General features: G+C 41.3%; 1 long non-coding RNA gene across 2 annotated transcripts in view; it reads right to left on the reverse strand.

Annotated features, from left to right (window-relative positions):
- Window positions 1-18010, reverse strand: part of LOC118629073 — a 64701-nt gene extending 46691 nt beyond the window's left edge. The window contains exon 1 of one of the 2 annotated variants that reach the window (XR_004959347.1): window positions 17909-18010. This is a non-coding gene — a long non-coding RNA (uncharacterized LOC118629073). The remainder of the gene's footprint in view (window positions 1-17908) is intronic. The other variant, XR_004959346.1, reaches the window with a different exon arrangement.
- Between the last annotated feature and the right edge of the window lie 9285 nt (window positions 18011-27295).

Consider the following 27295-nt stretch of genomic DNA (forward strand, 5'->3'; position numbering starts at 1 on the left):
ATGCACCAAGAGGTCACCAGTTCCATTCCCCACCAGAGCTCAATCCCCAGTAGGGGGCATGCAGAAAGTAGATCTATGTTTCTATCTTTCTCTCCCTCTCCCTTCCTCTCTCTCTAAAATAAATAAAAACATATGTTTTAAATAAAGTAAAGAAAACAGGTGTTTCTATGGAATTCCAAAGAGAGAGAGATCTGCTGTATACAATAAATGTCAGAGACGGAAGCCTAGAAGCCAAGAGCCAATCATCAATGACCTTCATAGACCTTACTTAAAACAGTGCTTCCCCTTAGCAGGAAAACAACCTTTTAAGTAAAAGAATGCAGAAGATAATGAATGTCATCAAATGAAAATAAAGCATCTAACTGGTGCAAAGGAAAGAGAATTTGAGAATTTCTGTATGTGAATGTGAAGCTGATAGAAATGCAAGCAGTCCTTGCTTTGCACTATACTGTGTTAACTGCAACTAGTGCATATTGGAGCCAAGTCCTCACTTTGCAAGGTTCTGTAGTAACTGATCAAACCACGACATCTGAACTATGTAAAGCTGAGATCAGAACTATGCAAAAAGAGGATACGGTTCTGATATACATGAATTTCAGTTAACATCAAGCAGTGCAAAGCAAGAACTACCTTAATTACCGAATCTACTAAAATTCAACATCACATAATAACATGTTCAGCTCCTGATTATCCTGATTATCCAAGCTCCTGATTATCTAGCTTGTAGGTTATCTGGAAAAAATCTCATGACTTACTTGCCTGTTATAGGCAGCTATATTATATAGCAGAAATACCATGGTACTTGAAGCCAGAACATCTGGGTTTAGATTATGGTTCTACCATTTAATGGCTATGCGACTTTGGGCAAGCTATTTTCCCTCTTCAACCTTAATTTCTTTATCTATAAAATAAGAATAATAACATCTACCTCCAGAATTTGTTATGCAAATGAAATAATAAAATAATAATGACTGTTTAATGAGATCTTACAACATAGCAACTCTCTCAAATATATTTTGTATACTGAAACTTCTCAAAAGCTATGATACAGGTTATTATCTTCATCTTTTAAAAACACCCAGAAATGCCCTGGACGGTTTGGCTCAGCGGTTGGAGTACTGGCCTGTGGACAAGAGAGTTCCGGGTTCAGTTCCCACTAGGGCCACGTACCAAAAAAAAAAAAAAATTTAAAAACACCCAGAAATATGTCTGGTATATGGCAATTGCCCAATATATTTTTGGTAATATACATCTATTTCGTTACTCAATATTGCCTCCTTCTGTGGCAACGAATGGGTACTGAAAAAAAAAAAGAGAAAATCTAAAATCTGGTCAGATGTTTCAAGAAACTAGGAAGAAGAAGAGAATTAAGTTCTTCCTGAGTCTAGACCCCTGACTCCCCCCACCCTCCCCGCCACCAGAGATTCCTCCTCCTGAGTGATAGTGGCACTTTGAGATTCTAGAAGAGGTTAACTAGAAGACTTCAAAGACAGCCAACTCTGTTGGTGTCAGAAACCATACTCAAAAACCCTGGCACTGGCCACTGCTGCCAGCCTGGCCAAACACATGCAATGAATTGATGGCTGTGTCCCAGTGCCCTGCCTATCTCTTTCAGCCCAAACGCCGTTAGAGACACAACCCTTCAGATGCTAATACTTCCTTCCTAAAGTTCTCATTAGCCACTCAAGGTTAGAAAGCAAGAGTACTATCTAGGATCACACTGCGGAAATGCACTCGATCGAAGTTGTCAGGAGAGCAAAGGGAAGAAGCTAGAAATATTTTACACTTTCTGCTCATAAGTCCACCAGCACAAATTCATTTATTAAACTACATTCCTAGCCATTTGTCCTTTTAGAAAGTAGAGTGGGCATGGTGCTTTAAGGTTGATATACAGAACAGGGAACTTCATTAAAAGTTCTGTGTAAAGAGGCAGCACAGAGCCTTATCCCAGAAGGGTTTAAACAGCATGTCAGAGCTGAACCTCTTTGAAGATAATCAAACTTTTCATTCTACCAATTAAGAAACTAATTCCTGGAAAGAAGTGACTTAGCCAATGTCACCTGAAGTTCATTGGCAGAGCTGAAACTCCCAAACTGGGTTCTTGCTACTACACCAAGCTATGCAACATGTATACCAAGTTAGAGCAAAGGGCGAAAGGAAGAAAAGAAGAAAATGCTGAATATAAATGTTAGCCTATAGCTATCCCTCATTTGCTGCCTTACTCAACTTTCCCAACTTCTGCTCTGACTGTAGCTAAAGTCAAGGAAAGCTGAGTGTAGAAGCAACAAAGGGTAAAGCTGAGATCAAAACTATGCAAAGAGAGGATATGGAGATTAGTGATTCTCCATGTGGTCCCCTCGCCTGCAAAACGATAAACACACTTAAGTATGGAACCTCACAGACCCCCTAATACCAACAAATACCTCAAATTGGTTTTCTTTAAAGAATGAAAGATGGCTTAAGTCTGCTTCCTCTCTCATATCAGAGCCCTGTGAAAACTCCACACTACTGTTTTCTAAACTCCAATACTAATAAATCCATAGCCCCACTCCCTGCCTCCGGTTTTCGGTGACTGTCTACGTTCTTCAGAGGGGTCCTATCCCAGGAAAGGGTTCTCTGGAAACCATGCTTTTCTTCCTTAATCACCACACCCTTCTCACCTTTCTTTCCCATTTACTTTTCTATTTCAGTGGTCTCCAAAGTGGGCTCATACATCCAAGTAGTACACTATATAAACATACTTGTGTATATTTATCTATTTAAAAGAAAAATGGCCCTGGCCATTTAGAGCGTCGGCCCGTGCACCAAAGAGTCCTGGTTCAATTCTGGCCAAGGGCCCATACCTTGGTTGCGGTTTGTCCCTGGCCCCAGTTGGGATCCTGCAGGAGGCAACTAATCAATGTGAGAAAGACACATCAATGTTTCTCTCTCTCTCTCTCTCTCTCTCTTTCTATTTCTCTCTCTCTCTCTTTCTTCTCTCTCTCTTCCTCCCTCTCTCCCTCCCATTCTATCTGAACATAAATGAAAAAATATCCTTGGGTGAGGATAAATAAATAAATAAATAAATAAATAAATAAATAAAACAAATCCACCCTGGCTGGTTTGGCTCAACGGTTAGAGTGTCAGCCCATGGACCAGAGGCCCAGGTTCAGTTCCTGAGCTAAGGGCTCATACCTTGGTTGCAGTCCGTCCCTGGCCCCAGCTGGGGTTGTGTGGGTGGCAATCAGTCGATGTGACTCTCTCACATCGATGTTTCTCTCCCTCTCTCTTCTTCCCTCTCTCTCTCCTTCTCTATCTGAAGATAAATGCAAAAATGTCCTCAGGTGAAGATGAAAAAAAAAACGAATCCTTACTTAAATTTAAATAAAGATTAACAACGGAATATAATGAACATAACAGTCTGAGGAATACAGTAGACCCAGACACATGGAAGTAGGGCACAGACTGACATCCCTCAGAAGAGGGGATGGGGGGGTGGGGAGGTGGGAAGAGATAAACCACAGAACTTATATGCATGTATGCATGACCAATGGACATGGACAACTAAGCTGGGGACAGGGTGGAGGGGGGGTGGGGTGGGGGGTGCCAATGGGGTAAAAAGGTAAAATATCTGTAACAAAAAAATAAATAAAAATTCATAAAAATAAATAAATAAATAAAGATTAACACTATATGTAAAATATTAATGTGATTAATAATTTTATTTTAACTGAATTAATAATTAATTTTAACTAAATTAACCCTGAACAAATGCTCAAGAGGTTGTTGGGGTTTTTTTGTTTTTTGGTACGTGCCCCTAGCTGGAACTGAACTCAGGACTCTCTGGTCCACAGGCCGACATTCCAACTGCTGAGCCAAACTGGCCAGGGCTCAAGAGGTTTTTAAAGATCCTTCCAGAGAGACCACAGTTTGAAGATAATACCAGTAATACAAGCCTTAGTGACAATAATACTATGACCAAGTGAACACTCGTACTATAGTTGTAGCCCTTTAGTGACCACATTATAAGATACAAACAATGATGATTCAAGCAGATCTGAAAAGAAATAGGCCAAGATTTTTTTTTACTTATCAAGAAGACAATTTGAGATATAGATTTATGTCTAGCATCATTAACAGTATACCTTACCCTATTTTACATTGAGATGTTAAATAACAAGACTTTGAAGCTATTATAATCAGTAACACATTTAAAAACTAAGCATATAGATATAAATTTTTGCAATTGCTTACAATTTTTCTAATAATTTTTAAAATCATATACTACTCAATTCAACGTTTTACAGAATTTCACGAAACATAATGTTAAATGTTTAGAAACCTCTTCTGAAGTTCTTTTTTTTTTTTAATTCTCACCAAGGACATTTTTCCATTTTTTTGTTCAGATAGAGTTGGAGGGAGAGAGAACGAGAGAAACATCGACGTGAAAGGGACACATCGAGTGGTTGCCACCCACATGACCCAACCAGGGCCGGGGACAAACTGCAACGGAGGTATATGCCCTTCCTTAGCGGGAACCGAACCTAGTCTCTCTGAACTGCAGGCCGACGCTCTAACCGCTGAGCCAAACCAGCCAGGGCTGAAGTTCTTTAATTATAAAATACAAAAAACCATATGCTATTAGAAAACACTTGTTCTTTCTACTGTTATAAAAATGACTAAAAATAATACACAGGAAACAATATGGCAACAAATTTAAATATATTCCCTTGCTAAAAAATCAGAGTTTCGCCCTGGCCAGTCTTGGGTTCGATTCCAGTCAAGGGCACGTGCCTCGGTTGCAGTTCAGTCCCTGGCCATGGTCAGGGTCACGTGGGAGGCAACCAGTCCATGTGTCTCTCTAGCATTGCTATTTCTCTCTCTCTCCCCTCCTCCCACTCTATCTGAAGATAAATGGAGAAATTTCCTCCGGTGAGGATTAAAAAAAAAAAAAATCAGAACTGTCATATGCACAGCTCTGTAACCATTTACCTAAAATGCAATGATGTCCTGTGGGTATGTGCAGTGAGTACTGCCACGAACAATGTTGGAAGTTGCATAGAAAACATGGCTGAAGCCCTGGCCGGTTTGGCTCAGCGGTTAGAGCGTCCGCCTGCGGTCCGGAGAGACCCGGGTTCAGTTCCCGCTAAGGGCACGTACCTCGGTTGCAGTTTGTTCCCGGCCCTGGTTGGTCATGCGGGTGGCAGCCACTCGATGTGTCCCTTTCACATCGATGTTTCCCTCTCTCTCTCTTCCTCTCTCTCCCTCCCACTCTGTCTGTACAAAAAATGGAAAAATGTCCTCGAATGAAGATAAAAAAAAAAAAAAAGAAAACATGGCTGAAGATTTGAAAAAGAAACTTTTGTCATATAGGATGCTTGCTTTTCAGGTAAATGAACATACATATTTTTAACATGCCTCAGTTTATGATTTTTAAAAAGGCAAAGTGCTACTTTTGAGCGAGCCACTAAAATATATACAAGAGAAAATATAATTTCAACACTGTTACTTTTTTAAATAAAAGTAATGTTTAGGGAAAACTGACAAAGTGTAACCACTGGTGAAGTAGTTGCTCTAGCTGGACTAACAGAAAACCATTAAGGACAAGATTACAGAGACAGCACCACTGACTTCACTAAGGGCATCATTCATACCCAAGCAATTAAAAATATATCTGTAAAACATAGTTAAATCTTTACAATGCTTTGAAGTAAGATGCGGAATAACCAAGAGAACAGTTTTCACTACCCAGAAGTTCCCCTGATTATCTCATTGCAACATTTCCAAACTTAAGATAAGGAACTAAAAAACTAGTATTCCAAATGTGCTAACAAGGGATTGTGAGTATGTGTTACCACATAGCTAGACCAGATAGATGATAGATGATAGATAGATAGATAGATAGATAGATAGATAGATAGATAGATAGATATAGACAGATAGACAGATAGATGGTAGATAGACAGACAGACAGACACATACCATCAAACAAACAATCTTTATCTTCAAGGTAAAGTTGATATTTTATCAAATAAGAAAGCAAATGCTTTTCTAAACAGATTCATGCTATGAAAAAGTATTCTGAAAACATATGGTAGAAATGATTCTATCATAGTGTGATTTTGTTACCAAAAATTCTACGTCTATCATCTACAAAAACACTCATCTGTTTTTTATTTTAAAATTGGCAACAGAATATTCTAACCTGTTTAATGATGATGCAAAGAGATTCAATGAGTGTTGAGCCCATTTATTAAAAATATGAAATGTTATACCACCTTCAACCTCATTGGCAAAAACAATAGACTGCTGTCAGGGAAGATAGAGATTTACTAGCTAAATTTTAACAAAACATTTTTATATATTTTGTGTATAAGATTAATAAATTATTCTTTCTGACTGGTGTTTCAGGCTTCTTAGGGTATATTCCTAGAAGTGGGATCACTGGGTCAAATGGAAGTTCAATTATCATCGCAAAAAAAAAAGGTTAATAAATTAGTATAACAATTTAATAAGTGTAAGCAATGATATACTTCTTTCATTTGAATCTATTTTATTTCTGAGGTATCATTTTTAGCTGTGGCAGCATTAAAACCATGTAAACTGAACTTAGATCCAAACCTTTAAATCATTTCATAACAAAGTGTTAAATTAAGACTTTTAAAAATAACCAGTATATTAAATCATAGGGCTTGGGGAACCACAGTTAATTTTAAAATATCATTTTATCTATACCTCTTTATTTTAATATCTACTGATGAATTTTTATAGCATATATTAGCACAATAGTACATGTATATACAGTAGTCCCTCTTATCCAGGGTTTCGCTTTCTGTAGTTTTAGTCACTTGCCGTTAACCATGGTCCAAAAATATTAAATGGAAAATTACAGAAATAAACAATTCATAAGTTTTAAATCGCACATCATTCTCAGGAGTGTGATGAAATGTCATGCCATCCCACTCAGTCCCACCCTGGACATAAATCATTCCTTTATCCAGCATATCCAGCATATCCGTGCTGTACACCCATTAGTCACATAATAGCTGTCTCGGTTATAAGATCACAGTGTTGTGTTTAAGAAACCCTTATTTTATTTATTAATGCCACATTCACATTACAGTATATTGTTATTATTCTATTAAAATACAATAAGTATCAGTGATTGTTAATCTCTTACAATGTGTAATTTATAAATTAAACTTTGTCATAGGTGTGTATGTATAGGAAAAAGCATAGTATATCTAGGAGTCAGTACTATCCATGGTTTCTGGCATCCACTGGGGGTCTTGAAACATATCTTCCATGGATAAGGGGTGACTACTGTAATTCTAAATAAATATACACATGTATTAGGAGACATACTTATAAATGTTTTGCTGATGGTGTGTTTATCCCTGACGTTTGCTGGCCTATTCTATCATAGTGAGATGTTCTCCCAAGTAAGCCTTAAAATTATATTGTTAGAGGAACTCCTTACCAACAATAATTTCGTCACCCTTACCAACAATAATTTCTAGTTGCCCTAAGGCTATCCAAACTACCTACAATCTTTATTTCTTTCTCTCCTTAAACATCCTAAATTCTATTCCTTTCCCCTCAGCTAATGTAAATACTACATTCACTCCAACTAAATGGGGAGAATACTAACTAGTGCTTGGTTTGTGATAATATTCAAACAAACATTTTACTAATAATCAAAGATATGTACTTTTAAAATGCATTAGAAAATACTTATTTAACTAAGTGAAGGCTTAATTTGAGACAATTTATGATGACCAAATAAGTTAACACCCTTCTCAATGAATTTAATAAAATTATATCTGTTTTTAAATTATCTCAGATATAAATTTGTTAAAAAAGCAAAACTAAAGACTATATAGCCATAGTCTCATAAAATTTAAAAGACAATTGATGCAAATGTCCTATTTGATTGGCATTTTAATAATAGAAACCAGTGTATGCACAGATCAAAAATGAAGAAGAGAATAAACCAAAGATATGAAAGTGATGCTAACAAAATTCAAAAGAAAAAAATTAGCATACAATGAGACTGGGTACACTTTTCCATATACTTTAGTCACACCACTCCTGATAACATTAATGAGCTTTCCATGTGAACATATAGAAGAAATTAAACACAAAATTTTACAACTAAGACATGGCTAATTATGACGAGTGCTTTGGAAAGGGTCCCAAGGTATCACAGTTAAAAGCTGAGCTATTTCTCATTCTTTCCCCACCATGTGAAGGGATTAAGAGTCCCTAAATTCACTAGTCCCACCCAATTTAGGCTGATATATATATTTGTCTTAGAGAAAATAAGCTTGTTACAAAATGCTACACAATGTAAAATATATAAGTATTCAGTGTACTATGACTCTACCCTAGTATCCCTGCAAACACACAAAATTATACAAAAAGTACAAATGAAAGCATTCTCTTTGGAACTGTTGTCAGTAAAAATGTGAAGAGTTTAACCTCAGAAAAGCTGAAATTTTGTTTTAATAATGCCTTAAAATATCATATTAAAAATAAAAATTATATAAAACAGTTTACTTGTTCCAAGATTAAAATTCTTTTCTAAACCTCAATCTACAGGGTGGGGCAAAAATAGGTTTACAGTTGTTCATATGGAAAATAATATAATAATTAATAAATAATACAAGAATAAACTCTGTTTCAAATACTCACAACTGTAATCCTACTTTTTGCCCCAGCCTGTATTTATTTTCAATCTGCATTATAGTGAGAAAGGGCTACAGCCAAGAAATTTTAAAATAGTCCAATTTTCCTCCAGTGTATATTTGTATCTTCAGACTCAAGAGTAAAAAATGTTCCTGAGACTCAGTTAACTAATATGCTTGTGTTCCGAGTTAGTTAAACTTCGTTCAGTTGCTATATTATTTCAATTTTTATTTTCTTTTTCCTTGGGTTTTTGCTGCTTATTAAAGAACTCAACTGAAAGTCCTAAAGGAAAATATTCTTTAAAGCATCATAACTAATTTAATATGGCTAAGGGGATGTTTTTAAACTGTATTATAGAACTCTCATATCTTCTTTTTCCCCCTCCTTTACTCAGCTCCAGAGCCGTTCTTTTTAATGGAGAGATTTCATCATATTTTTCGTGGCGTTATCAACACTGCGAGTCTCCAGCATGCTAAAGCAGTGGTACGGAAAACAGTAGGTTAAGGCCATTGAAAACTAGGGCTATAACTTCTCCAGCCTATTTCACCACCAAGCCCTTTTCAGAAAGTGATTATGTAAAAAAAAGTCACACAAGCTGCAAAATCTCAATAGGTGTGTTTAATTTGGAGAAACAAATGATTAAACACCAGAAAACTTCCAAGCCAAAAACAGAAAAGAAAGCTCGTGGGCTCAAAGAAAGAGCATTTGAACAGTTATTAGAAAACACAAGATCCCAAATTACAAAACTAAAAAGGACAGATTTGGCGTCCCTATTTGAAAGTTATAAAAAGTAGAGAGGGGTTGTTGCTGCTACTACTGCTTCTGCTACTCCTACTGTTTCATCAGCATCATTGTAGAATAATTTGTATTTCTTCCAAAAAAATCTGACTTACTCTGAGGGTTAATTTATTTTCATGTTATTCCTCAATAAAAAAGAAGTTATGGCCCTGGCCGGTTTGGCTCAGCGGTTAGAGCATTGGCCTGCGGTCCAGAGAGACCCGGGTTCGGTTCCCACTAAGGGCGTGTACCTCGGTTGCAATTTGTCCCTAGCCCTGGTTTGGTCATGCGGGTGGCAGCCACTTGATGTGTCCCTTTCACGTCGATGTTTCTCTCTCTCTCTTCCTCTCTCTCCCTCCCACTCTATCTGAACAAAAAATGGAAAAATGTCCTCGAGCGAAGATAAAAAAAAATTTAATTTAATTTAAAAAAAGAAGTTATGGAATATGCCAAGTTTACAGGTGGAAAAACTTAATTATAAATGTGAGACACCTAAAGACTTGTAATAAATAAGGGGACTAGGAAATAACACTCAGATCTAATATTTGCCAATTCAAGGCAGGGGCGATTCTTTGCAGTGCAAGATACAAGATTTTATTAACTCACAGTCCTGATCATCAGTTCCTATATTAAGAAGCCACTTATTTTAATTTCCCTACTTAGCTGACATATTTGAAGGAAAGCAATCATTTGAAAAGGTCTTCTGTACCTTAAAATGACTTACAATGCCCCGACCACAAAACTGAGCTAAGAAAGAGAAGTGTTAAGCTGCTGGCCTATTGTCACATCACATTCATGATAGACAAGGCATTCTGGGGTCACAAAGACATAAATATGAGACACTTCAGTGTCATACTTGCAGAATAATCAATAATACCATCAAATGTTTCCCCCAAGTCCAGTGCTTTTCAGGATGTTACCTCAAGCAGCCTATTCCTAATCATCTTTTATGTCACAGCTCAAAGGCCACCTCTTACTAGAAGCTTTCCTTGACATAGGCACTTCCACTTTAGTACATATCTCCATTATAGCAACTAGCACACTGCACAGGATCACCTATAGTCATACCTCCTCGCTAGGACCCTATATTTTCATCTTTGAATTCATGTAGTCAAGTGGTTCCCATCTTTTTACTGCCAAGGATCCTTTTATTAATCCTCCCTTTAAACCCCATATTTTGAAAGATTGCTGTCTATCAACTAGCCACACTTATCATGTAATAATTAAATGTTTTCTAATTTTTATTAATCAAAGACATATATAACTGATGTTTAACACTTCTGATCATTTACATTGGTATATGGGAAATGCAGCATTGATTTGGCTCTGGAAATAAGTATGAAGATAAAATAAATGAGCACTGACATTATATAAAAGAGACTGGGGGAAAAGTGGGCCAAAAAAGCCAGCCCTAATTTATGACATACTAGCTTTGTTTGCAGTGAATAATATCCTGAAGCTAAACCCAAATGAAACATTTATTTATATCAAGTAGAAAATTAGTGTGACTGGTAAGGTTATCTACCCGACATACCTTTTATTGAATGAGGCAATGAATATGAAAGCACTTTGAAAACTGAGTTCTATAAACCTTAAGAGAATTAAGGGCCCTTTTTATGCCAAGAGTCTACTACTGATCACATAACTGCTGTCAATTAATCCTAACACAATTGTCCAGAACTGTTCTACACACTTCTATATATGGTATCTTCAAGCTAATCTTCCAATAACCCTACCTGATAAATTCTATGACAATCCCTATTTTAAAAATTAGGAAATTGAGACTTAAATAAATTGTATAACTTTTTCAAGGTCACAAAACTAATTTAGGAAATAAGACTTCAAAGGAAAGATTCAAGAAGTAAAAAATTAAAAGTTTAATTTTGGTTTTCTCACTTGCAGGTCTATCATTCAAATAAAGCATACTTTTCTTGAAAGCAAGAGAAAGCTTATTAAGATGTGTATATTTGGCATGAAGAACTTCCTGGTGTTAATCATTGAAATGTGTAACCAAAGAAGATTATAAAATCTCTTTGTTTGCAGGCTTTCAGTATAAAGAGAGCTTCTGAACTGACTAGAATGGAGATAGGGTGATCAATACACCCTTGGAGGATAGAAAATGACAGATGAAATGACTTTTCAAAATCTTTTCTAGGCTTGGCCGGTTTGGCTCAGCGGTTAGAGCGTCGGCCTGCGGTCCAGAGAGAGACTCAGGTTCAGTTCCCACTAAGGGCCTGTACCTCCGTTGCAGTTTGGCCCCGGCCCTGGGTGGGTCGTGCGGGTGGTAGCCACTCGATGTGCCCCTTTCATGTCGATGTTTCTCTCTCTCTCTCCCACTCTCTCCATCCCACTCTATCTGAACAAAAAAAAAAAAAAATGAAAAAAATGTCCTCGGGTGAGGATTAAAAAAAAAATCTCTTCTAGTTCTTTGAATTGGTTTCTCAAATTTGAAAGCTGAACATTCAAACCTTACATTTAGTCACTACTCCATCCCAGGTCTGCCAGACTACTAATGAATTCTCCTTTCTAGGAAGGAAAGGAAAGAACATGTATTGCGGTCCGTATTTGATATAAGAGGAAAAGAAACAGATTATGTAATTTGCCAAAGATTACATAGCAAGTTTGTAGTGAAGCTAAAATGGAAAGCCAGCTCTTTATAATTCTAAGTATGGTACCACTTCAATAGTAATAGATAACATGTATTAAATACTTTATGCCAAGCCCAGAGCTCAGTGCTTTCCACTCATTTATCTCATTTAATCCTCATAATAACCCTACTGTGTAGATATTATTATTACTCCCATTTTACAGATGAAGAAGTGGGAGTTTAAAGATTACACTATAAATATATTGTGAATGGAGTGGCTAACTTCTACATAGAAGGCTCATTCCCCATGGAGACAGATAGAGATTATTTCTAAGAAAACAACAACATTCCTGCCCTTTGATATTTTTCCCAAGAAAGAACAATGAACTATTCTCTCTTACTTAGAAGCATTCTTCTCCAGTTCTACCAATGACCTGTTTAGCACCATGGCAACTGTGCCTAAATTTCCCCACCTATCAAATATTAAAAATCTTCAACAGAAGAGAAAAATCTTGAAAAGTAAAAACCATGACTTCAAAAATGCCTCTCAGGGTACCTAGAACTTAGTAAGGGCTCAATCACATTACCCAATGATCTGTTTGTAAAGTATAAATGGATACATTTTCAACTATACCTCAGTATGAAACCTATATCATTGCTTTAAAAAAAAAAAACACTTTGTTGCATTTTTGTTTTTCCACATATTGTGCTTGTGTAGTCATAAAAAGCTATACATCTTTATTTTTCATTGTCTACTTTTAAATAACAACTTTTCAAAGAAGCAAAAAGATTGTGCTCAGTAAAGTCAAAATCACAAATAGCACTAAAATCCCTTTTTGCATTTGAATAGATATAGTCCAGATAGACAATTCAATTAGTCCTTTAAGGTGACTAGAAACAACAAATGATTTAAGTAGCAGGGATAGTAGATCATTTCAAAGGTTATCTTGTGAGAATTTTCAAAGAAAGAAATTAAAATTAGAAAGTATAGAATGTTTACATAGATATGCATCATATAATGTACTTTGAATTTACCTTATATTTTATTATGCATATGTCATCACTGAAAAGCATCAAATTGATATACCTAAGTAATTTTTGGTCCAAAACAGTTTAAAAATACAAAAACTCTTAAAGAATTCCATTATAACACATTAGGCTTCTTCAACACATGGTGCTTCAATCCAGAGAAATCTTTTTAAAGCTCTATAACACAGAAAAGCTTGGTAAATGGAATATACCAGTGAATTCCTTGTTTCACACACCAGAGCGGAATGTTCATAGATGGAGCACAAATACGGAAATAGAAAATCCAGAAAATTACAGAGCAGCAAATTCAAGCCAGTCACCAAAGACAAAAAATTTTCTAAAACATATACAACACTAAACTACCAACAGTTAGATGATTTTTTTTATTTCACTATTCTATCTTAAATGACTACAGGTTGAGATCACCAGGTCTTTATAAATAGAATCAAACATCTCCCTATAAATACAAAGAGATAACTCTTTAGATAAAGATTTCTATCATGTCAAATAATTGTTTTTCACTTGAAGTAGTAAGAAAGAGAATGCCACTACACATTTTTTTTTTTTTCATGCCATTAAAAGGTAAGGAAGAATATTTCAGAATTCTTTAAACATTGTAAAAAAAATTGTTTCCAGTATTATGTACTGTGCAAGTTATTGAGGATTACTAAATGTATTAGCATGATAAAGTAGAAATAACTGGGCGGTTGATTTTTTAAATGTAGTTTATTAGTTTATAATAGATTATAGCATCTACAATTAACCTCAGAAAATAATTCACATCTTTCCTAAAACTAAAAGTTTTTTTGAGTGAATAGTAAAATATGAGTGACATATAAGGGGTCTTAGAGGAGCAAGCAGAGAATCTGAATATAAACAAGCCATCATTCTGGTAAAAGGAAATACAAACAACTGGAATAAAAATAGTTGATGCACAAAAGCCATAATGAGGGGGTAGCTCAAAAAATAACTCCTACTTTGAATGGTTTGGATGAAATTCAAATTATCCACAGAAAAGTGTGGACTGGCATAAATGTTTGTACAAAATTATAAGTGTATTTCAAGAAGTATGCAAGAGGCAACCGCCTGCATGATGCACAAGGTCCCGGCAATGCTCTGTTTAAGTGCTAGTGCACAGAGTCCAAACCACTGCATTTTAATTACCATGCAGCCTCAGATATATTGCCTTTGATATGGAAATGTTCTTGTTCTCTCATCTTCACATATGGTTTCATGCACAGAAATCTTTATCTGATTCATAAAAAATAAACTAGAATCCAATCTCAACACCTGACCTCAGTGCTTAGAAGTTTTTTACTAAGCATGGTGTCACTATAAAAAGAATGGCTAATATTGGTGTAAAGTTGGATATTTTGAGCAACGATATGAAAGATTTGCAGTTAAGAATTGAATCGATACTGTTTCTCTGAGGTTTTAGGGTTTCATGCTCCCTTTTTGAGACTACCACAGATTTGAGGAAAAACAGACCAGCACCCTTTTCCTGGAGGTGAGAGAGTGCGTAGTATATTGAAATGATATTCCATCTTACAACCTCCACGCACATTCTTCAACTGATATTTTTACCCAAATTATGACAATGGGTATTTACAACCTGAAAAGCTCTATCAAAAAGCATAACACAAGTTTAAAACTATTTCCAGTTTGACTAAATGTCTAAACAAAATAATTCACTGAGAAGCTTTTACCCTGTTCTACAGAACAAGGGAAATAAAAACACTTTTCCTATACACAAATAAAAATATGTAATGGGAGAATGGATGGACGTTGTTGATATAACTCTTACCAAAACAATTAGTTTTCAAATCACAATGGAGGAACCTGAAGTAAAAAGGATAATCTATACATTTAAAATGTGCTTACATCTAATAAAAATGCTTTTCATAGACTATACTGGAGTGGCAGCTTTTTTTTTTTTTTTTCTTTACTTGAGTATGTTGAGATTCAGAGTAGAAAATGTGGAGTTAGAATAAAGTCACAAAATGTTCAATACATTATTTTCCTTGTTAGGGAAAAAATAATAGGAGAGAGCCATATTTCTTAAACAAGAAGCAATCCAAATGCAAAGATAGTCTATTTCTTCCTCTAAAAAGCAATGAATATTTGTTCATATTTTAGCAAGTTTCTATAATAAAATGTTTTCATTAAATCTCATATACCTACATAACTTGATAATTCTGAAATAACCTAGATTAGTTTCTTTAAAACCAGTAATATGACCCATCTAACCTCATGACAGCAGATAATACATCCCATCTGCAAATCATCTTGCTGTATGTTATCTGTGTTTTATCATTTCTAGTACCTGTCTGTGCCTGATATGGTACTCTCAGACACATTAGCTTGATGGAATGTTTCACTTGACTTCAAAAACATCAATTGATATATATGCACCCCTAAACTATATTTAAACAAACAGCTCTTATATCAACCAAAATTTTAGTTGTACTCTGCTATACTTTTAGAGAATGCTGTTTGTAAATAGTAAAAAAGTATATATGAATTATTTCACTAAGAAGATAATTCTTTCAAACTTGGATATGAATAACCTAACAAAACTGAGAAGCATAGAAAATATTAAAAGTAAAGGTTAACACCAATATATAATAAATCTTACTAAAAGAAAATTCATTTATTCCAGTACCTATTGAGCTAATTGAAAAAGAATTATTTAAAACATCACTAATTTCTTCAATAGAAGATGGATATGTACAGCAATTTTATCAGTGACCAATAATCTAATAATTCCTTTTACAAAGCTAATAGAAACAGATATAATGCCACTAAAATTTATCATTTATGTATTGAAAGTAGTATTTTAAAGCTTTATAAAGGACTTGCCAGGTATGTTAGTGTATTTTAAACATACGCTTTTCCCTTACTAAGAAAAATATCTATTGCTTTCTGTTACTAATGAAAAAATGTCCAACAGACAATATAATATTCCTATTGAATGTCATTTCTTCAAGTTATTGTTATTGAATCCATTATAGAATCAACTTAAGGTATAGAGATTGACAGTGCTTTATTAATTACTATTTTTACATTTATTTTTCTTTATAATACAATGTTGAGTGTTATAGTTACCAAACATACTATTATAGGAGTTTGTATCATGCTCCATAATAACAAACTCATAAATTTTGCATTTAAAATATATATATACATATATATACCAGGAGAAAGTTCCTTCTGATTACTTCCAAAACAAACACTAAGAATAGCATTAAATAGGATGAACAATTTTAAAAAACTATCTTGTTTTACCACTATATGTAATGGAATATGGTGGGAGAGCAAAGGAGAACAGGGGTGTTGATAGTACATGAGAAAAGCAACAGAGGATGTCAGTTTGCCTAGGGAATTAATGACCTAGTATTTAGCTAGATCCTGATTACTTACTGCCTTTGGTCATGAACAAGATCTAGTAAGTGTGGTGCAACTTGCTTACTTTCAGAGTCTGAAGAATTTGGGGGGGGGGGGAGGTTGGTTGGTTGTTGTTCTTGTTGTTCTTAGGATAAGGACAATCTGTCTTGAGTTAAGAGGTTTTCAAAAATGTATAATGAAAAAAATCTACATTAGGCCTACTGTCCATGTGCTCACATATATGCCTGCATTTGGAAAGACTCTCAGAAGTATATAGATCACACATTTGTGGTCTGGTAGAGTTTTAAAAATTCAGTCATATTTTTCCCTTACTGTATGAAAATGAAATATTTCATTGCTTCAATAAAAATCAAATGCAACTAAATAAAACCATGTCACCACCTCCCACCTGAAAGGTACACTCTTGCTGCCATAGCAAAGCTAACCCTATCCCACTAAACTTATGGATGGTTTAGGATGTTTGCTTTTAAAATAAAGATAATCCTCTAGTAGGTATCAGGCATTTCCGAGTGGCCTAGAAACAAGGGGAGGAAGGAGGATGAAAGTGTCTAATGCTGAGTGTTGAATTCCACTGTGACTGCACAGGGTGACAGAAGGAAGGTCATGTTCATGGCTGCAGAAACCTGGTTTCAGCCAGAGTGCAGGCAAAAGCTGACCTGAGGCAGGGGTCTGAGAAGCTAGGCAGGAAGCTCAAGCACCAATCTGGGTACAAACAGAGAGGGCAAGGCACTGCTCCTAAGAACCCCAGGCTGAAAAGGATGAGACAGAAGAGACAGCAGATGTTTCCAGGCTCGCCCCACAGTGAACACTAGCAGCCCCAAGTGGCTAGGCATGGAGCGAGAAAACAGTAGCTGCAATCGGGACACTGATCCTAATTTGTTGAGCGACCTCTGGGGTAAGGGTGGGAGGGAGCACAGAGACAGGTGAACAATCCAAACCACGAGACTACCCAAACCAGGATACAATGCCAAGGCTGCACTGGTCCTACTGGATTAGTGGGGATAGAGGGGCACTAACAGCTCTCCCTACCCCACCCCCCATGCCCATGGCCATGGGCGGAGTGTGCAAAGTATATTGCCCGATTTACACTGCATCCCCTTTTCTCATTCTGTCTGCACCCTGCCGCTGGTATCAGGTTTACCCCTCTAACCAGTAGTTCCCCTTCTACCGAAAAATAAAGAGAGCTGAGGAACAAGAAAAGGAAGAGAGATGAATTAAAAACAAGGCTACACTGACACAACCTCCCCGAGTTTGGGGGCCTCCCAGGGCTGTCCTGGCTGGTTCCACCCTTCCTCGGAAACCCTATGTCCCAGAACGGAGCTGAGCAGACCAGGTCGGCCAAACCCGTGCCTATGGGCCTTGGGCCTCAGGGACGAGGTGCTGAGTGCGCAAGCTAATTATACATGTGGCATTTGGGCAGCCGACTGTCCAGTGACACCTTACCTTATGAGGAAACGTCAACCCAAGCAACTGTTCAAAACAAAATGCCATCGCGGGATCAGCTTCGCCGGCTCTTAGCCGGTTTGGGATTGCTTTTCCCACAGCCTCTCACACTTAGCGAAAGAATGTGGCCTGAGGAGGCCAGCCGTGGGCGGGCGGACCCGCCAGGGTTGGGGGGGACAGGCGGGGCGGTCCTTGCCAGGTGTCCGTCCAGTCCCCCCTCGCCATGGACCAGCTCGTGGACCCGACCACTTGACCTTTTTATTCACCAAACCCTCCTCCTAGAAATAGACTGGGCGGGGCTGCGTCTGTTCTCCTCGGGACCCGGGACCTGGGCATGTGACTATAAAGGGCAGAAGAGAGGAGACCCTGGGGAGGCGGGGGAGAAGGGGCACTCTCGCATCCCGACTCCACTGGGTTGTTGGCTGGGCCGCCCAGCCAGAGCGAAGGGCCGGCCACGGGAGTGCGCGCCAGGGTCAAGCGCCCTGGACATGGACGTCATCCGAGTGCCCCACTGACAGTGCAGCGGGAGGCCCAGAGCCCAGCCCAGCTTGCCGCAGCGACGGCTTTGGGCCATCCCGAGGCCGAAACTTCAAGCACGGCCCTCTGAGGAGGTCAGACACACAGAAGCAGCCGGGGACAGCCCATCCTGCTAGCAGCCCAGCCCCGCCAGCAGAGTCGAAGGTTTATTTTTAGTCCCCAAATAGGGGCAGCATTCAATATCTGGCAGTCCATACAAACTAAAGTTTTCAAACTTGGCCAGCCTAAGAGAGCTCAAATAAAACTCAAAACACGCCGGCAACAACCACCTTTTATCTGCTTCGAACACTTCAATTCTCTTTTTATCTTAAAGCTCCGCGGAGCGCCCGGGAAACAGTCTGGGAAACGGAGCTAATCTGTCCTCCGCAGACGCGGGCGCTCCTCTGGGGCCCGAGTACAACCCCAGCAGACTTTGCAAAAGCCCCTTCCTTTCTCTGGCCAGCCCTTTAAGGGAGAAAGAAAAAAGCAGCTCCCCCGGGAGCAGCCCGGCTTGAGCGGGTGGCAGCACCGCCCCCGGGCCTGGGCCGAGCCCCAGAGCGGCAGATCTCGCGGGTCTGTGGAGAGTGCAGCGGGCGGAGGGCCCGGGGCAGGGCGCCGAGAAGGACGGAGGGCGCCGGCGGGGCTCAGGGGCGCGGAGGGAAGACCGCAGGGTGGAGAAGTGCCGGCGACTGTGCGCGGGGCCCGGGGACTCCCAGGCCGAGCCCGCACCCGGCAGAGCTGGGCGGCCCCTAACACACGCCCCCGCGGGGCCTGGCACCATTGCCCTAGCGTCCCAGGCAAAGAGGACCACAGATTAGCACTTGGGTTTCGGACTGTCTTGGAATTCGGTTTGTTTATTCCTAAAGAGAGCATAAAAAAGTCTTGCCCCAAAAATAAGGGTAGGGGAGAGGAAGAGAGAGCGGAGGGAACTGGAGGCAACTCGCGCGGGGTCCCGAGAAAGTTGCGGCACAGCGGCGGCGGGGTGAGTGTGGGAGGAGGAAACGTACTAGTTTTCTAGCGACCCGGGTTTTCTTTATGAACTCCTCGGGGGAAACCACCCCCGCCGAGAGCGCCGCGGAGATCCTCGATTTTCGCCCACCCTCAGCCAGCGTCAATCCCACAAATAGCCGAAGTTTCCAAACCAAAATGGGGGTGGGGTGGGGGTAGCGTTAAGAAGCCCAGCAACCCAGCGGATCCTCCCCACCTCCCGCACCCTGAGTCTGGCTAACACTGAAGCGCTCCGGAAAACTGCGGCATCGCAGTCAGTCACACGGCGAACCAACCCAACACTTTTCAAGAAAACAAAATATTCGCTGGGAAACTTACTTTGCATTTAGCCTCTATTCTTTGGGGGTATGCGGTTTAGGTCGGCTCGTAAGGAAAGCTCGTTTTGTCCAGGTTGGATATTGTCTACTTATGGATCAGCCCTTGGGTGAGGGTTTATTTTAATTTATGGCTTATGCATTCTTTTAAGGTCGATTTACATGACCTCCGGCTACAACTAAGACAGCCGAGGAGGGCACTCCAGTCGTCAGTCGGCCAAACCCACAATTAAAACAGCCCTCCCCCTAGTCTTGGTGTGACTGGGACTCTCCCGGGGTGGCTGGCTGCCTGATTTTCTGTTTTCTCTCTTCTTTCTTCACTTCTCTTTTTCCCTCTTTTCTCTATGTCTTTCTTTTTTAATATCACGAAATAAGAGGTGATATCAATTTGAAAGTTTAGGTATAACTTTCTCTAAACCCAAGCTGCTGCGATAACGAAGATACAGCGCTCACAAAGCCCTCAAGATGCTGCCCTCTTGTGGGAACAAAGGGCATTACCACCCAGCGGTTCCATCTAAACCCTAACAGAGCACACAAGCATATGCTGAGAGAGAGAGAGAGAGAGAGAGAGAGAGAGAGAGAGAGAGAGAGAGAGAGAGAGAGAGAGAGAGAGAGAGAGAGAACTACACACGCAGGCACACAAGCTTCTTACATCACACACTTGCGCAAACTTCAATGAGATACCTACCTCAAACTTCACGGAGACTTAAAAATTCATTCTCTAAGCCACCTGACTTCTTTTTCATATCATTCCCAGTTATACAGGTTAGAATATCTACACGGGGAGGCGGAGGAGGAGGAATAAGGTGGGCCGAGAGGGCGGACAGATTTCCGGACGAATACTTAGGATGGCGATAACAGCTTTCTGTTGTCAAAGGTTGCGTTGTTTGTCTCGCTCCCCTGCCCTTTTGCCTTAGTGTCCTACGCACACTTATCTACAGCTACAACATGTGTTTTCTCGGAGTAGATTTTGGGGCTTGGGGGGTGGCAAGAAAACCAGAAGCCCGCCACGCTGATCTGTCACCGCCTCCGGAACAAGGCACAACTCTCCGAGAAGGGGACGCATCCTGGGGATCCGCGCGTTCACCAGCGAGCGGCAGACGCTCGGGCCCCTTTCTCAGACTCTACTCTCCCCTCTCTGTCGGCCCCGCTGAGCGCCCTCCTCCCGCTCCTCCTCCCTCCTCTCCCCTCCCCAGCCTAGCACAGAAACCCGACCGGACTGGGCGGCCGCGGCTCCCGGCAACCCGCGCCCTCGCAGGGCTCCGCGCGCTCAGCTCTGGTCCCTCCGCCTGTCCGACCCAAGCCCCTCAGTCCCAGTTTAGGAAAACTAACCCTGGAGCTGCCGGGAAGGGCAGGAGCGGAAGGCGCAAGCGGACGGCTGCCCTACCCAGGGTTCCTGCCCCTGCCCCCTCCGGCTCCCCAACAGGTAGCTCGCAAACGGGCCGCGAGCTCTCGCTCTGCCTCCCTCGCTCTCTAGATCGCTCGCTCCGTCCCGGTTACCTGGGCGGGCTCCAGGGTGGTACCGCACGGGAGGGCTCCTTGTGCGCTGCGCCGCGGGAGTAAATGGCATTAAAGAAAAAGGGAAAGATACAAATAAAAAAATTTCTTAAGGAAGGGAAGTCGATGCTAGGTCAATTAGCACAGCCCCAGGAGCAAGGGAGCAGGAACCCCCCCAACGCCTCGGCCGGCGCAGCCCGTTAACTCAAGTCTGTGGGGGTGTCCCGCCCCGGGCGGGGGAGCGCTGACCCGCAGAAGTTTGCCGCCGGGGTGCCGGGAGGTGCGCGCTGAGCGGGTAGACTAGGGATTTCCCCCTTGAAACAAGTGAAGGCGATGGTTAGTGCTGTCAATCTTGGCAATCAGTGTGAGCGGCCATGTCGTAAGTATTCAAAGCATTTCCCGTCGTGCAACATCAGAAAGTGAGTGGCCAGGGCATTGATCTGAGCGAGGGAGAGGAGGCAGGGCTCCCCTCCCAGACAACACAGGCAAGATGAGACAAGAGGCGAGGGAGGCAGCGAGCCAGGCAGGGAAGCTGGGAGGGAGGGGGGAGGACCGGGGGAAGAGGAAGGAGGGGAGAGCGGGAGGCAAAGGCACGAGAGCTGGAGAGAGAGGGCAGAGATCCGCGAGAGCGGAGGGTGGAACTGTAGAAAGCGCCTGGGAAGAGAGACTGAAGTGACTACCAGGAGGGGATTGGAAAGGGACAAAGAAGAGGGAGAGCTGGGGTCAGAGGGGAATAGTGACAAGTATTTGCAGGGAGAGAAGCTGAGGAGTAAAGGACCCAAGGAGCGCTTTTAGGACAGGGCAGCTGGGAGGAGGAGTCAAGAGGAAGGCAAACTGAAGTGGGGAAAAGGTACACAACTGGGGAGAAAGAAAGGACAAACTGGACAAGAGGGAGAGAGAGAGAGAAGGTAAAGTGGGAGAGGAAGATGTAGGGCTGGTAGTTTTTGCTTTGAAAAAGTTATGAGACAGAGGAGGAATGGGCTGAAGGTTAAGAAATACTGAGATATAGAACTGGACCATAGAAGTGAGTCGTGAGAGATACAGAGAAGGGGAAGGACAAGGGCTGAAGCAGACTTGGAAGAAGGAAGGAAGGGTGACTATTAGATGAATAATAAGAAGGATGAAGGAAAATGAAGAAGAGGAGTGGTGGAAAGAAAGTAAAGAAATAGGTGCTGGAAGCAGAGATCATGAAACACACCAGTTAGTAGGGTCTCAGTAAATGGGAGAAGAGAAACGTATGTTAAAAGATGCAGGAGGAGGAACTGAAAGAAAAAAAGAAACAGCAATTGACATAGGAAAGTCTTAGGAGGTGGCACTGTTCCGGAGGCCAAGTGGATTATGGAGTTTATGGATGAAAATTGTTATAAATAACAATAAGGACAAACTACCAAAGAAAAATGATTATACCTTTACAACAATAAATCAAACAGTTGCACATGAATTATATGGATAAGTTTGTGTTATATGGAATTGTGTAGGTGATATATGTGTACTTCCTTAACTTTGTACAGAAATAGATTTTGAGAAACAATTTCAAGAGGGGTAACTTGGAAGTTATAGAAGATGAAATGAATTTCAGTCACCTAGGACAGTGTCTAAACTCCATAAATCAGATGTAGAAATTATGTTAATAAGAATCCCCCCAAAAAATACATAAATTAAAGATTTTCTTTGATGCATGTGTAGGATAAATTATTTGAAGTGTATAGAATGGCCTAAAGAAGCAAAGACCTGGAACTTTATCTCAGGGCTAAAAAGCTGCTGGACTGAGAAAGGAGGGAATAATCATAAAGTAAGGTAGTAGAAATGCAGAGTAAAAGAGACAGATGAGAAAACCAGCTTTGATAGTAACAGACACAGAGCTAACTAGAGGCAGTTCATACAAGGTGAGGTTGGCGTGCCTTAACCCAGGCCCAAAGAAAAAGACTGGATTTGAGAAACTGAAGTCAGTGGAGAGTCATCAAGATTAAAAACAGAGAAAAGTTCTGACATATTAGCATAACCTGTAGAGGTTTGTGGAAGGAGAGGTCCTTACTCTGTAGAAACTGCTATGAGATGGCCACTTTGTGACACTTCATAAACAGACACTTTATGAAGGAAGATATGGACCAGGAGAGAGGGGTCAGGAGTTATGACTAGAAAACCCAGAATATCCATGGCAATCTAAAGTTGCCGTTTTGAGGAAGACTTCCCACAGAGTAAGTGGTAAAAGATAAAGGGGAGAAAGCCTCACCTTTGTTAAGTTAACTTTGAGGAAGATGGAGAGAGAAGGCAAGCACAAAGATGGAACAAGCTAAGGTGTCAGACATACACTGACTTCAAGTATACTCCACATTTGGTTTCATATGGATTCCAGAGAAGGAAATGGCTAGAAATAAGGGTGGTGATGACCAACTCCAACTAGTGGGACAGAAGGAATAGCTAGATGCTTCTACCCCAATAGAAAATACCATGCTTGAATATTTGGAGCTTGGGGGCTGTAAGTTAAAGTGACTCAATGACTGTTAGCTAAGAAGAGGGCTGGTACCCCAAAAAAATTTGTGTCCCCTTTGCCCACTGCAACTCTCAGGACTGAAAAGTCTGCCTCTAGCCTAGGGGCAGGTGAAGAGAATGCCTGGCACCTTGCATGCCAGCTCCTTCCGCCAGGACTCCCAGAACTGCTGTGCCCTTGACCTCCAAGGCCCAAGGGGCAAACCCAGACCAGAGTGTCTAGCCTAGACCGGGGCTAGTCTCTTCTGGGATTTGTTTTTGGTTTTGGTTTTGTGAATAGTGTGGCCCGGCTCAGCGCTCACATCCAGAGCTCTTCGCTGCCTGCCCTGAAACTCAACCACAGGAGCCAATCTCTCCAAAGCCTAAAGACGTCAAAATCAAATGACCTGTCCTAAATACCTGTAGAGTTAAAGCAATGAGTAGAGGTGACACTTTAAGTCCCAAAGCTTGAACCCTCAGGAAAGAGCCACCGAGGAAGGTGGAACATCCAGGAGGGAAATGCTGGGGTTCGACTGGGTTCCTCAGAGTGGCTGTGACAAGTTTGGCTTTCAAGTACCAGCGCATCGGTCTGTTTAAATCATAGATCACTCGGGGAGCTGGGGGGGTAAGACTGACCCTGCCAACAAGATACAGGCCGCTAGCGGAAGGCAAGAAAGAAAAAGAAAAAAGGTGACATTATCAAGATCTCTGGTATCCAAGGCCCTATTAATAATCCACGGTGGACCTGCCAGGAAGGAGCTACAAGAATCCTCTTTAGATTTTATCTAATAAGCTGATACCAACATAGATAAATAAGACGAGACCCGGAGCTGGTCACAACATTGATCCCTAAAGTAAGGGAACTAGAGTTTGGGGTCTCCGTGATGCACTTCAGGCTGTGCACAGAATGACACGTGGCCTTGAGGGGGGTGCCCTCGCTGTTTCCTTTCCAGCCTCCCGCACTACTGTACAGTGTAGGGGGCAAGGTGAAGAGCGCTGCAGGGGGCTTAAGTGAGAGGCTCTCCACCTGGTCGGTGCTGGCCTGCGGGCTCCGAAAAGTCCCGGAAGTAGCAGAGGACACCCAGGCTCTGCTGCCAAATCCCGGTGCACAGGAGCTCATTTTCCGTGAAGGTCGGAAACCCGCACAGCGCAAGAAGCCGGGGCTGGAGCTAGGGAACTCCAGAAGGAAAGGACTGACGAGCGGACAGAGACCGACTTACCTGCCCGCAGCTGTCGCTGCCTCCGTGCTGTCCAGATGTCCCTGCGCCACGCAACCAGCAAAGGCAACGGGGCTTTGCTAAGTTTGGCCTCGCACCTCCAGAGAAGAGGCGCGAACCCGCAAAGGCAAGGAGCGCGCGGTTCCTGGAGAGAGGTCCCCCTGGACTTGGGAAGGGTAATGCAAGGAATGCTGCTCAAGAAGTTAATATTTAAAGCACCCACGCAAAAATCATAACGACTGTTTAAAAACTCAGATTATCGCTTTGATAGTCTCCTTACACCAGCCCAGCGGACAATTCAGATCTACATGACTTCATCTTAAGGTCGCCAACTTCTTTCAGGAAGGGCTTTATAGATACTGTATAAATAAGATAAATATAAATGTCTTTACTTCCAAAACACAGAGAATGAGAACTTTTACTGAAACGAAGAATTAGGGAAAGAGTATAAAAAACCAAAAGGGAAGAAGTTGAAAACTTTAATTACAGCATGGAGAAAAGTTTTAGCAATTGGTTTCCTTAAACAGGGACAGCAAGCCTACGAACACTCCAGCAGCCCACCGCACTGCATTTCAGTTTGGTGTAACCAAATAACCCGAACTCCCAAATAACAGTGCCCTTGGGACTCTGCCTCAAGAGGTCGGAACTCGTGTTTTAACAACAAAAGCAAAAAAATCAAACTGTGGATAATGCTCTGCGATCTACAAGACGTCATTTTGCCAAAGGACAGGACACTGTCCCTCCACTTTAAATGGACAGAGAATAACATTAGATTTCATTTGAATCTGTGCGTCATCCTGTCGAGAAGACCACAGAGGTAGCGACAGTAGCAGCAGCAGCACCGTCACAAAGGAGGTGGGGAAAAGTGGTAAAAATGCATGAACTTTTTGCAAAGAAAAATGAAGATAAATCAAAAATAAGTTTTACAGATACGTCTTTCCTGGCTTAGGAAAGTTCATTTTAAATGTGCTTCTCCTGTCTAAGGTGCAAAGCCAAGGCTAGGGGGGTGCGTGGCTGGAATCTGCATGCTGATAAGAGAAGGCTGATGTACTTACAGTGACAGAGGGCAGGCTGCGGGAGGAAAGCTGTTTGTGTTAGCCTGCGAGTTACCCAGGGCTGCAGTGAGAGCAGAAGGGAGGAGTGGGAGTGCCAGTCTGCGTACACCTTCACCGCGTCTCATTACATCTGCCAGCCTCTCTCTCCCTCTTTCATTTCCACATTCCCTTTGTTCCTGAAAAAAAAAAAAAATCTACACGTCACATCAGAGTCCCCAGATGCAGTCTACACCAAAGAAAAAAAAATGAATAATTCAATCAAACTGTGCATAGTCTCTAAGGCAATAAATCTATTGCACTTAAAGAAACGAAGGGTAATTACCACCATGGAATTAGAATAAGGCCAAAGACCAGAGATGTCGTTGAGTCTCTGGGTAAACTCCCTGGTCAAATAAAGTTTCATTTATTTAATCTTTTTGACATCGCAAATGAAAAGTCAGGGAAATATTTTTAACTTATTTTAAGAAGGATATTCACTTCTTTTAAAACCCATTTTAGAAGGGGGTGGAAAGAAGGGGGGAGAAAGCTTAGGGTATACTACCCTACTCAAAGGCTCCCAAAGGAAACAGCATAGAGCCGGCGCAGACAAGAACCAAGACGATGTGTCTGTGGAGCCTGTATAGGGTCCATTTCTCCCCGCCTCCTCCCACACCACTCTACCCTCCTCCACTGCCCTTTAATCAGAGGAGGATCACCCTCCATTCTCACCCACCACCGCGGTTCGGCATGAGGGAAACTGGAATCTGGAAACTTACCTGCAGCAACAAGACCTATGAGAAATCGCGCTTCCCTGCCACCAACACCCCATGCCATCCCCATGCACCCTTCCAAAGTGCTGTAACCATCTACTTCTTCCATCTGCCTGAGGGAAACTGTAAACGGGATTTCCCCCCACACAATTGAATGGAAGCTCTGTACTGTACCGACTTCTGGATTTGCCCTGGGTTGAGTTTAGGGAATGTCTGGAAAGAAAAAAAGGGGAGGAAAAAAGGGGGGCAGCTCAAGCCTTGTCCAAGTTAGTCAGAAGGCTGTTTTAGGCAGGAAAGAGCCTACAGGAGAAACAGCTGGGATGCAGACTGGCTATGGAAATCTCAGTTCTAGGAACCGTGTCCTTTCGTCCCGGAGGTAAGAATGTGTGACTGTCGCACGTTTATTCTTTCGCTATTTGTGTCCTCTTTCCCATTCCCAAGGACCCCTCCCTGCCACTCGGGTCAGCTAGCATGCACCCAGAGAAGGGCGCAGCACGACGAAGGGCTCTAATTTCCGGGTCTCTCCACTTATAAATTGTGGGTGTCACTGAAACGAGATTAT

This window comes from Molossus molossus, unplaced genomic scaffold, assembly GCF_014108415.1.
Source record: "Molossus molossus isolate mMolMol1 unplaced genomic scaffold, mMolMol1.p scaffold_m16_p_13, whole genome shotgun sequence".
Classification (NCBI taxonomy): Eukaryota; Metazoa; Chordata; class Mammalia; order Chiroptera; family Molossidae; genus Molossus; species Molossus molossus.